The sequence below is a fragment of the Cryptomeria japonica genome, chromosome 1 (genome assembly GCF_030272615.1).
Source record: "Cryptomeria japonica chromosome 1, Sugi_1.0, whole genome shotgun sequence".
Lineage (NCBI taxonomy): Eukaryota > Viridiplantae > Streptophyta > Pinopsida > Cupressales > Cupressaceae > Cryptomeria > Cryptomeria japonica.
Genome location: NC_081405.1, coordinates 458917639 through 458930767, shown reverse-complemented (window position 1 = coordinate 458930767; position 13129 = coordinate 458917639).

Genomic DNA, 13129 nt, shown 5'->3' with positions numbered 1-13129 from the left:
CTAAACCATGCCAGCCTACATTGCTAGTATCCAAAGAATTCCTTCTAACCTACTGGTGCCGGTGAAGTGTCTCTGAAGTGCCTGCTGGTACACAACTAACCCAAAATATGAAGCTGGAACATGTTGCCATGTTGCCATCAATGACAACATATTGAAACCAACCAATTGAGTGTTAATTGCCAACAATTTCAATTTTAAACTATCCTTAATACTTGCCATCTTGTGAATCTCTTGTACTTTGTTCCTTGCTTATACCATAAAGGGACTAAACTAAAAAGAATACAATTGCTGCAAATAATCTTTTGTTCACCTTTTCATTAGAACTGTATTATCTTCCTTATGCTCTGTATTTTAGGTAGTGATCTCCATGGCCAAGTGTAATCTTAGTTTGCATACTTTGCTGAGGACTGACCTTCATGCCTTCATTCTCTAATATTCTCTCTATCTTTACTCATGATTGATCTATTTATGCTATAGCTAGAGAAATTTTGAATGCATTGTATTATTCATGAAGGCATTTTTCACTCTATAATAGGGTTGCGATCTTACTATTTTATTGCATTGGTTGTCTTCTCTATTGGGATTTTGTATTGACAAGGATTGCCCTTAATCTTTTATTCATGTCATGCCTATTCCTTCACCATGGGTGGCTCTTTTATTGATATTATTTTGATCTTTGAGTCTAGACAAGCTTTTTGTTATTCTTGTCTATGTAAAGGACTTCTTTGACCTATGCCACTAAGATACTTCTTTGTTTTTAAGGATTGATATAGGCATTGAGATACCTTATATGTGACTAAATTAAGCCTTTTGTGGGATCTTTGATGGATTATTACAAACAAGTTAAAGCATATTTTTCACTATTATTTATGCGCTCTAGGATAGTCATTTGATCACTATTATACTTTTCTTGTGATTATTTGTCAATGTTTTACTTTTTTCATGGTTATTGAGCTTGGCACCATAGATATCACTACTTTGTTTGGACTATATCAGGGTTGCTTACTAATCTTGAAGAATAACATTGTCATCCTTATTGTATGCACTTTGAGAGATGCTACTCTATTACAAGTATTGTCAAGATTGCACCATATTTGCATCTCTTTCTATACAAATCTCTATCTTATGACTGCCTTTTGTCATTTTAAACTCACTGTCATTTTGATTAGTTTCTCATTTGCCTTTGTAATTTTCACATACCACAAATGTTCTACTAATAGTGAACAAGATCACCGCTCTTGTGGATGGGACTATGTTTTGATTTTTCCTATAGCTTTTCATCTATGAGTATTGGTTTTTCTAATATGACCGATTTTCTACTAAGAAACTAAAACTCTAGGCCTGCCTCCTTGCATTTTGATATGCTCTTTACTGTCTTTCTTTTGAGTCTATTCACCTTGGCTATAGTTGCTTCTATAGTTGTGATAAGATTCTTTATTGATTGAAGAATGTCTTTTCTTCACATGAAACTTAGAAGAATATTAAATACAAGATAATCATAAAAACCTTTCTCCCTACCCCCATGTCAGTCTTCTATGCTAGACCTTTGTGACAGTGCTAAATGCATCAATGGACTGCTCACTTTGGTGAAGGTTATTGTGTTGGGACTATTTTATGGATTCATTAAGCTCTTTGTTACTTATTCATATTGTTTTCTAAGGCATAACTTTGGTCCACTATTAAAATCTCTTCCATATGATGCCTTGGGACTGTATTTGTATCAAAGACTGTATCTTATGATTTTATAGCAAACATGCATTCTTTTTTAACATTATCAATATTCTTTTGATCTTCCTGACAACTTATCTTCGTCTAAATGACATTTATGACTATCATAAGCTTTTATTTATTTCATGGGACTACTACAGACCCTTGTTCTCTATCCTAAACCTTATAGCTTTTAACATTGATCTTGTGACTCCAATCATTTGTTGAAGATGCATCTATGTGGCTGCTCCTCTTTCATTTTCCAGCTTGACACTGCAATCTTTTTGGCTTCATGCTTGGATTGTGTTACCATTGATTCTCATGAGATCACCTCAAGGCAAGGATTATATGTTTGAATACTTCTTCAAGGACTTTCATCTACAAATGTGACTGCAACAACTTTACCAATTTTGTATAAAACCCTTAATCTTGTGGCTTTATATTGTGAATACTCACTATCCTTTTCACCTCTTTTCACTGTTATAAGGACTACACACTTTTCTATTTTTTTTTATCTTTGACCCTTGATCATAATAGGCCTTGAAAAAAACTGTCCTAGCTCTATCTTTTGTGGCTCTATGTGTTGATGTGTTGCTTTATGACAGTTTCCTTACTACTATTATCTTGACTAGTTGGAAGTCTTTTTGCTCACCATTCATAAAGACTCAATACTGCCTTAAGACAATGAAAAAGCACCCCCTTTCCAATTGCTCTTGATCTTTTATATTGTTATTATAGGTGATTGCTGGACTATTGCAAGCTGCTCTGATTTTGATTAACTTTTAATAGATTTTTACACTTGCCCATGGTTTGTATAGCCTCTTTTCAATCTTTACTTGGACTAATCTATGTTCTGATCTATGCTTCTCTCAGAACCTCTCATCTCTTGTTGCTCATATCATCATTGTTTATGATCTTTCATGATTTCTCTGATGTTGATATGAGCATAGTGTGTCACTAACTTTCTACGGATATCATATCCTTGCCTTGATCATGCCCTAGCACTAAAGCACTATGATTTGTTCTCCTTGACATGGTAGTGATGATGCCCTAAAAGTCACTGTCAAAACCTTTTTATTGCTGCTCTTGCTCATTTCTGGCTACCACTAAACTGATTTGTTTCTATCGTTCTTCAATTAAGATTCATTTGGAGAAAGAAAAGACTTCTCTCATGATCTTTATGACTATGATGCAAGCTTCCTCACAATACTGAAGAAATATAATGTATAGTTATTATTCATCTTTTGAGTGACAATGACTATCATTTATTCATATCTCTATGATAAAATAGTGTTACTATTTTGTCTTGGGATTGTATTCATCATTATAGATACAATAAGAAGGAAGTAAATACAAGTGATTTGTCTTAGTGTGTACTGATACTCTACGCATTCTTAGACTTCTCACAATTATAATCCTGTCACTTTTGTCAAAACCCTTGTCATTTGGTATGTGTTTGGTCTTATTTCACTATGATTGTCAAAGCTTTTATTGATGCTAACTTGGGACTTTCTTTTGAAACTTTATCTAGTCACAGAGCTTGATCTCTTTATGTGCATGCTTCACTCACTTGAAGTTCTGTAACATTTTGTACCTCTTTGACTGCCAAAATCTATAAATGATAGTTTATAATGTTGCTCTTTCTATGAGATACCATTTACTGTCATGGTAGAGATATAGTTTCTTTGGACTTTGTGTAATTGTCTCTTTCTCCTATCTATATCTTTCCCTTTGTACACATGACCTTTTCAAAATCATAGGTTATTCTTTGGTGTTTCATCTCAAGGTCTTTGTATTGGTTGCTGCTAATTCTTGTTTCAACATACTTGGCTTTAATCCCTATATAGGTTTATTTGACTTTGTCCTAGATCTGCATGGCGTGCTTTGTAAATGACTTTTAACTTTTGACTTGACTATCCTTAATTGTATCTTCAAGGTCATTTGTGATAAGTTTGTTTTTTTCATTGTCTTTGCCTTCTCTCAATGTCATGAATGCCCTACGGAAGTTGTGAACTACATCTTTGTGTTTGAACTCTGCCCTTTGTATAAAGCTTTGCACATCTACTATGCATACTCTTTCCTTTTAGGTGATTTGGTCAGAAAATTGATTCTCACCATTCTTACTGCATATATCTAGACTGCACTTATCACTTCTCTAAGGCTTAGCTGCAATCTTCATTATTGTGAGGATTGTCATGAATGTAGACTTTTACATAGCTGTCCTTCTTGAAGAGAGGAGTTCCATTTCACTCCTCTTTTACTATCTTAACTGCTCTTTATGCACTTAAAGTAACTATCAATGTTTTTGAGGTCCATTCTCTACCATTCATAATTGAGATTATGTGTTTAGATTGTGAGTTACCATGACCTTGATGAATTTATTGTATTGTGCTACAAAACTCTAAAAGATGTTAATGTTAACTGTGAAAGGGTTGCACTTCTGATGTAAATTATTGCTATTGTAGTCCTTCACACCATCATGAGGGTCTTATATGATATCATCTTTGCAACATTGGGACTGTTCTCTTTCACTCTTTTGGTCTATCACAAGCTGATGTATGTTGTTTTGTGTGCTCCCAATTGTCATAGATTTGAACTACGACTATGATCTTGTGTAGAAGATTCCTTCACTATGAGTAGGATTATTTATTGTTTCTCTTAATTATGGTTGGTGAAGCTTAAGATCATGGTTGTCCCAAGTGATGTCTCTTATTTATAATTTCTAAGACTCGTTACTGACATTGCACTATTTCTTATAATTGTATGACTATTACAGTGAATTCATAACTTTGGTCTACTAGATGTCTTTTTATTCAGCTGTAGAATCATTGCAATTTTTTTGAATTTTTTTTTTTGTAGTTATTTTAACACACTTACTATTAAATTAATGGTTGTTTTATTATGCAAATAAGGGTAATCATTACATATGTATTAATATAATGTGTTATTTTTTCTTTTTATAGAAACATACTGATAAATTCAATGAAGGATATAAAGTTAGGCTGTTGGATCCATTTGATAGTGTTGCTATTGGCATTGGGAGGATTCATTCCCCATTTATTCTACATGGAGTAAACTTAAAAGGAACAAGCGACACAAATGTGAACATTTTAACGGTCACAAGTAACATACCTCTTCCTTATGAAGACAAAATAGAGGGAGCCATCTGTCTGAAAGAGAAAGGGAACCTTCACAAGGTGGCCATTAAAATATTTATAGAAAATGATATAGTTGAATATGTTTATCATATTTCTTATTGTTTTATGCAGTATTTTGAATATTTTGAAAGAGTTGGAAACTCTTAGACAACTTTGACATTTTTAATTATATTTACATATATACCCTTAGACAAATTTGACATCTTATAACTTGATTTATATATACATATTTTCATTATATTGTTTTTATTGCATATTACCTTGTTTGTCATGATGTTCAATCAATCTTTTAACTCTAACATGTAGCTTGTTCGTATATGTAATATTTTTATTTGCTTTTATGATCTAGTTCGAGTTTAATGTTATATTATTTTTGCATTATAAAATGATTAAATACACTACCAATAAATAAAAATTATTAAATGTATGACTAAAATAATGACTATGATGACTAAATTAATGACTCAATATATGATTAAATTAATGACTAAATAAATCACTAATATGACTAAATAAATGACTAGATAACAACAATCAATGACTAAATTAATGATTAAATATATGAATTAATTAGTGACTAAATTAGTGACTATCATGACTAAATACATGACCAGATAACAACAATCAATGACTAAATTTATAATTAAATATATGACTAAATTAGTGACTATCATGACTAAATTAATGACTAAATTAGTGACTAAATTAGTGATTAAATCAATGACTAAATCAATGACCAGATCGATGACCAAATCGATGACCAAATTGATCAATCAAAACAACCAATAAATGACTAAAATAGTTTAGTCATAATTTTGGTCGCATGATTAATGACTGGCAATAAACTACTAATGGTCACTTGATCAAATTTAGTCATTTACATGCAATTTTTGGTAGTTTTTTAAGTCATATATTGTTGTTTTTGTACTAGTGAGAAAAAGGTCAATAGTACCTTAATCCCATGTTTGTTCTTTTATTTCATGATTGAGGTTCCAGGAGTAGGTCAAGTGCAATGGGCATATGACATACTGGTAGCTTTCTAGATCAAGGAATAGTTATATAGTGTTGGTGATAACAAAACTTGGAAGGATACTTTATAGGGATATTTCAAGAATCTTTAGAGTGAAATGCATGATAGGGAAAGGATCCCTAAGTCTATAGTTGAGAAGTATAAGGATACTACATGTTTCATGGTTGACATAGATCAATGCTTGATGAAATCAGTTGAGCCCATAACTGTTTGGATCATCCCCATGGGGTATGAAGTTGAGGAGAAAATTATTGAGCTCTATGCTCAATAACTCTTGAGAAAAATGGTAGTCCATTAGACGAGAGATTTGGAACATTTGCTGAAAATGACTTACAACTGTATTCCAAATTTAAGAAGTTGGAAATTCAGAAGAAGGTGAGGTAGAACATTGAAGAATATGTTTAAAGTATTGGCATCACTAAGGAAGTGATCTAGGAGGCTAGGAAAATATTCCAAGAAGTATAGAAGCCAGTAAAAGTTGAGCCAATTAGTCTGGAAGCCTTAGCTCCTAAGCCAAGGTAGACTAGAAGCATTGCTCCCTCCTTTGGTTCTGCCAAGTTAGCCAAATCTACCAAATCACTAGCCAAGCCATTCAAAAAAGGTGAAAGAGGAAGAAAGGGAAAACAACAAGAGTATATGTGACTGTGAAGGATGATGAGGAGACTGAGTCTGATGAAGAGGTGAAGAAAATGAAGTCCAAGGGCACAAAAGCTACAAAAGTCTCTAAGGAAAAGCTCTCTGGTGAAGGTAAAGCCAACAAGAAAGTGAAGATAGGTTCTGATAAGCGTGATGTGATAGTCCAAGAGGTTGAGGAAGGTTTGACAGTTCAAGCTAATCTAAAGCATCTTTATGATCTTTATGACAATTTTGAAGATGCTGGGAAAAGAACTCTAGAAGAAGCCACTGTAAAGTATTTAAACATTTTCAATAGGGTATTTGTAGAGATCATGCTAGACATTCCAAAAAGCCTATATGATATCTTGGAAATGAGAAGAAATACTACAAAAGAAGAAGATGATAGACTAAAATAATATATAATAGTTAATATATGTCTAGTAATAGTAGTAGAGGAAGTGAAGAGAATACTCGAGGAAGCCCAAAAGCATTTTAGGAGAAAAACAAGAATCAATAAGATTATGATTAGACAAATAGATGAGGTAACAAAATATACTGAAAATATTTTAAAGACAAATTTGAAATAGAATCAGTATGATGTTATTTCATCAACTTTGGTAGTGCCAAAAGAGCAACCAAAAGATGATCTAACTAATGTAAATATTCCCATTGTTCTGAAAAAGGAAGATGTAGATGAAGATAAGTAGGGACATGAGTTGAATAAGCGTGAAGAGGAGGAAGGTAAAGTTAGTGAGGATGAGGATACATAGAATCCTTTGGATCAGCCTATGGATTCAATGCCATCTGTGGAGGCTCAAGCTCTAGTTGTTGATGCATGTCTGAAAGAGGTCAAAGAAGATTGTTGCTAAGGATAAAAAGGTTGAAGCAAGAGACACTACAAAGGATGTGAAATATTTTATTGAGAAAGATAAGCATATTTTTTATGATCCTATACTATCCCAAGGGCATATTAACTTATCTAGCCTCTCCCCTATACAAAAATTGAAGTTAGCAACACTTGCTCAGGCTAAGGCTAGAGAGGAAATTTTAAAATCTCATATTGAGGATAGTGAGTTGCTAACCCTTGCTTCCGGTGTCCTATAGAAGATAATGCCTACATATGTCAAGGACACTTTATATTCTCCATCTGGATAGCTAAAAAACCTAATTAACTTTGTGATCACCCACTTTGAATCATTAGAGAAGTTAGCAGAGATTATAGTCCAGAATGAGTTTGATGGTAAGAGATTCAGTGAGATGCAAATGATGATTGCTAATGATAGAAGCTTGTTAGACACATGTGTGAAAGGTATCCAAGATGCCTTATCTGAAGGGGGAAATATCTACAAGTCTTGTTTATCACTTTCTAAGTTTGTTGTAGACATTGAGAAATAAATTATGGAAAATGAGAAGTTACTGCCAGACACATCTCAGTCATTTGATCCTTTATCAATCTCTATTTCCAGCCAAGAAACTGAGGTTATATCACTTCTTGATAAGATCAAGAATTTGAGCCATGAAAAGGAAAATATTATTGGTAGAGTTAGTGAGCTCTGAAGCTTCATCACTCCAAAGTTAGACACCATGCTTAGTGTATTTAAAGAAGCTCGGGATGATATTGCCACAAATGATCCTGCAAATCTTAAGTCAGGGGAAATGAAAGCATATCACTTCAGTGGCCTAATCTCAGTGTTGGAGTGCCTTAAGAAAGGTTGGAATAATCACTTGAGTTAATTGAAGAGCACTTTTTAGATATCTTTAAGTTCATGTAAAGGTCTATGTGTACATATGTATATAGAATTTTTGTGTAAATTTTTGGCATGCAGATTCCTACCTTTTCCATTCATGTCAAAGGGGGAGTGTAGGGAAGTGAAAAATGTTGCATTCATCTCAAGGGGAGTTCCAAAATTTTGAGATTTTGAGTTTTGCAGTGTATCCATACGTTGGTACCGATTTCGACACAATCATTTTTCACTAAGTGTTGCCATCAATTCCAAAGGGGGAGATTGTTGGCAAGAGACACTACTCAAGTTGTTAGATGTATTCATTGATGGTAACTCATGTCAGCATTCCCATCCACAATGATTGATTTTATTATACCAAAAGTCTAAGTAAATATTTGGTTAAATTTGGTAAATCAAAATAGAGCATCTGACGGAGTATAATATATTGATTGGTATTTCATCTTAATTGAATATTTTGTGTTGCAGAGCTAAGGGAAGCTTGATAGATGTCTATAGTACCTTATTACATGAACTTGGCCTCTGGTGATAATTGTTGTGCAAGTCAGGAGATTCAGAATATCGATTTTTTAGTTGAACGATGTAGTATGGCCAACTTGTGTGATTGATCATTGTGCGAAATTAATGGAGAAGTATTGATGATTGTTTTTGTGTTTGAGGATGTTTAGCTAAGATTTGGGAAGCATGTGGACAATTATTTTTGGTCCACATATGCATTGGATATTGGATTTAGCTGACAGTTCATACACATTCGATGAATATGATAAATGTTCTTGAGCCGACATGATTGCATGTTGCGAATATATAAGACCAATTGTTATGATGATTTTGGACATCAGTGGATATGCTATAAATTTGTATGATCGAGTGTGTGTAGTTTTACATGTGCAGGTTAGAGATCTATGCTCTAGATTCATGATAGAACAGTGTAACATAGAAGAGTGAGATAAGTGTGGAAAGTTTAATTATTGTGCTTAATTGGAACTATCATCAAGAATTTGTAGATGCTACTTTTTAGTTCAAGTACTTTTATGATCTTTTGTAATTGTTCTAAAGGTAGCGAGCCTAACCTTTTTGAGCAGTGAGCTCTAGGTAGTGTGCCTGAATGCATGTGCATTCCCCATTGTAATATTTATATACTTCAATGAAGTATATTTATATTGTGGGTTCATCCCCACTATGTTTTTTCCCCTAACCGGGCTTCCACATATAAAACATATTGGTTCTATTGTATTGTGGCTATTTGGTTTATGCTTTTGCATATTTATTTTGTTCATATGCATTAAGTGGTTGACTGAACAATTTAACAAGGTTAAAAATTGCAAAACATTGATTCACCCCCTCCTCTTAGTGTTCCTTTATTCCAACATCCTAAACCTTCCAAATTCAAGATTCCAAGCTTAGGAACCCTCCTTCTTTTCAAGAGAATCCTGTTGAGGAGCCTATTCAAGAAAGCCCATGTTTCAGGATCCCAATATTTAGAGGCAATTAGCCCACTATTCAGACCCCTTAATAGTTCCCTTTGCAAAATTCCCCGTTGCCAAAACCTATGCCTGATGCTATCTACCTTTTTAAGAGTGAACCTATTGTATGGAGTGTGGATGGTTTTCATCCTCATTATGAGGAAGGGGGTCGATGTAGCATTGGTGAGCCTTCGCATGCTCCAAAGGAAGAAGAGGCCAATATTTTGTAGGAGGATATTAAGAATGACCAGTCACAACTATATACACTTAAAAATATGTAAGGATAACTAAATAAATATTTATTATTTATTTAATGCCTTTATTATTCTATCAAAAAAATTAATTGAAAACTTTAATTATTTGATTCATTGATCATTCAACCTATCCTTCTATGTCAATTTATTAATTAAATATTAATTATTTAATTAGTTATCTTTAATTCTTCTAAAGTTATTGATTAAATAATTCAAAATTATTTAATTAATTTTTAATCTTAATTCCAAATCATTCTCTTATCCACATCATCTTGCCATCTCATCATTATGTGGCTAAATAAATAAATTTTCCTTAATATTTAATTTGCCACATTAATTCTCAACTTCTATTCCTAGTCAAGAGGAAGAAGAAACATAACTGTCCTCCTATTTCCTATATTCTCTCCACTACTCCTACATATTTGGAGGTTTTGGCCACCTCGACCTAGTCAACATCCACTTGTCTTGAATTCCCTACATTATCTCTAACCATCCTATATTCTTGGGTTTTCATCTTTGATCAAGGTGAGCATACTACCATTTGGACTCTTCTTCCACCTTTCTCTCCATCTTGCATGTATAGGAGAAACATCTCCCTCCTTTCTCTCTCACATTCTAACCAATCATTCTCAGCCATTTATTTGTCAAGATTAACTCTCACTCATTGATCCTTTCCACATAGGATTTTTCTCCTGCAAACTCTATAAAAAGAGATTTTCTCCAGCATTTTGAGGCTAGTAATTATCAAGCAATCAAGTATTTTTAGAGAAATCCAGCATTCTAGAGCATTTCAAGAATTCAAAGTGTGTATTAAGCTTAGTTTCATCATAGTAGTATCATAATATCCATCTTGCATTGCATGTCTCACCTAGTTTGCATGTTACATTTAGATACCATAGTTCATTCAACTTTGTCATCTTGAAGCTAATTCTAGTGTCCATCTGAGAGCAAATTACTACAACAAAAAGAGAAAAAGTTGATAGGACACAATGGGATAGCTTTGAAGATTACTTATTTGTATTTGATTCTTCTATATGTTTCATTGGTAACTTGGATTTCTATAAGATTTAAGGTTGTGGTAGCTTAGTTTATAGTCTTGTGAATAGTTTCATTTTCCACATTACATTTTTTGCGCCTCGCGTGGGGCGCAAGCCTCACTTTTAATATTTTTGTTGGTGTAAATAATTATTCATCATGGATATTATTACACTTACTTAAGTTTACTTAGGATAATGCATTTCATAGTAGTTTGGGAGACACTTGGGTGTTTGTGCCACATTGGGATAGTGTGTGTAGGAGAAATTCCACCTTTTATGGTGTTGATCTTGTTGTTACACTCCATATTCAGTGGGTGATCCACCTCATGTGGACTATTATATTATTTCTCCTACCTACCCACACCTATTTCCTACCTACCCTTGTTTCTTATTGAGCCACATGTCATGTTTGTGTGCTCACATATCCCTAGCGTTGCCTATATAAGCAGGCTCATCTACATTGTATGTAACTATTGAACAACTATTGAATCATGTTATTGATCATTTTCTATTGATGAGAATACAGTTTATTCTTGTCCCATATTATGTCTCTATTTTGTACATTTCATTGAGCTCTTGATCTTGGCAAAATCTAACATGGTATCAGAGCCATTGGGGCTTCATTGATTCATCTTGAAGAGGCATTATTGTGACATCAAGAGGCAGATCTGAGGAGTAGCATCTTTTGGAGGCGTCCTAGACCAGATCTGACCCTGCCATTGCGTCCAGAAGGCCGTTTCCATGAATTTTGGTTATAAAGTCGACCTATTTTGGTGAGAAATTTTTTTTCTCCAATTTTGCTATATTCGTACAGATTTCGAATTTTTTATATATTTTTCAGAAAAAAAAAAATTTCATTTTTCTGAAAATTGTTCGAAAAATCAAAAAATCAAAAAAAAAAAATTGGGAAAATTTTCGAAAAAAAAAATTGTAAAAATCAAATTAAAAAAAAAAAGGTTTTTGGGGGGTCTGTAGACCCCCCCCCCCCATGACACCCGTACCTTGCAGGTCTGTCGTTCGCGTACGACCTGACAGCCGCGTACCTGGTCTGCATGCACGTATGCCGCCGGCCGCCACGTCACCTCCCGCCGCCGTCCGAGCCAAGCGCTCGCAGGTTCTGTAGATCTGCAAGTCTCCGCCTGTCCCCGGGCCGCGTCACCTACCGCTGGACAGGCCCCGCCCTCCTCTCGACGCCGCTGGACGCTCTCGGCACAACCACCGGCGCCGACTCCTCTGTGATCCGCACATCAACTCCGTCGCGCCTATAGGTACTCGGCCGCCGGTCTTCAACTCTCCGGCGATCATCCAGGCCACGTGGACCTCCCGCCGGCGGTCAACCAGACCAGAGGACCCGCGCCTACCATGTGGCAGGCGACCACTGGCCCGCAGGTACAAACTTGCGTCGCAGACATCCGTACAGTCTCCATGCAGATGCCACGTGTCACACCCAGTCGGATTTTCGTACAGTGCCATGCAAACATCCGTACACACAGTCATCTGCCCAGTCAGCAAATCCATATGGTACGGACTGCATAATCACCTGCACAGTCGTCTGCCACGTCATCTGTTCGTACGGTACGGATGCCCAGTCAGCAGAGGGCGAAGCTTTTGCAATGGTCATACGGCCATCAAATTTAACCCACTGACTTGCTGACATCAGCGCCACATCAGCATTTTTCAAAAATTTGGCAGGCCCCTCTCATTTGCATTTTTGATTTTGCAGTTCAACTTCAAATGGCCATAACTTGCTCATTTTTGCTCCTTTTTGGGTGCAATGTTTTTTGAAATGGGATAGAATTTTGTGCTCTCCGCAGTGGTGAAGAAATTTTTTGATTTTTATGCATTAATTTTTTAGAAAATGTAGGTTTTGGTGACTGTACCTAAGTAATCCCAGTTTTTGCAACTTCAGAGGCTTCGTTTGGGGTCATACGACCTCCTTTTCAGGTGCCGTTTTTTTTAAAAGTGCATATTTTTTTGTCGACTTTCACATGATGCTATCAAAATGATGCCATTATAAGTAGAAATTTCACTTTCAGATTTTGGCCATTCTTGGCTCCTTTGGTATTTGTATATTTGCTTGAATCTCAGTTAGATTCATTGCACTATTGATTGAAGTCTCTTGT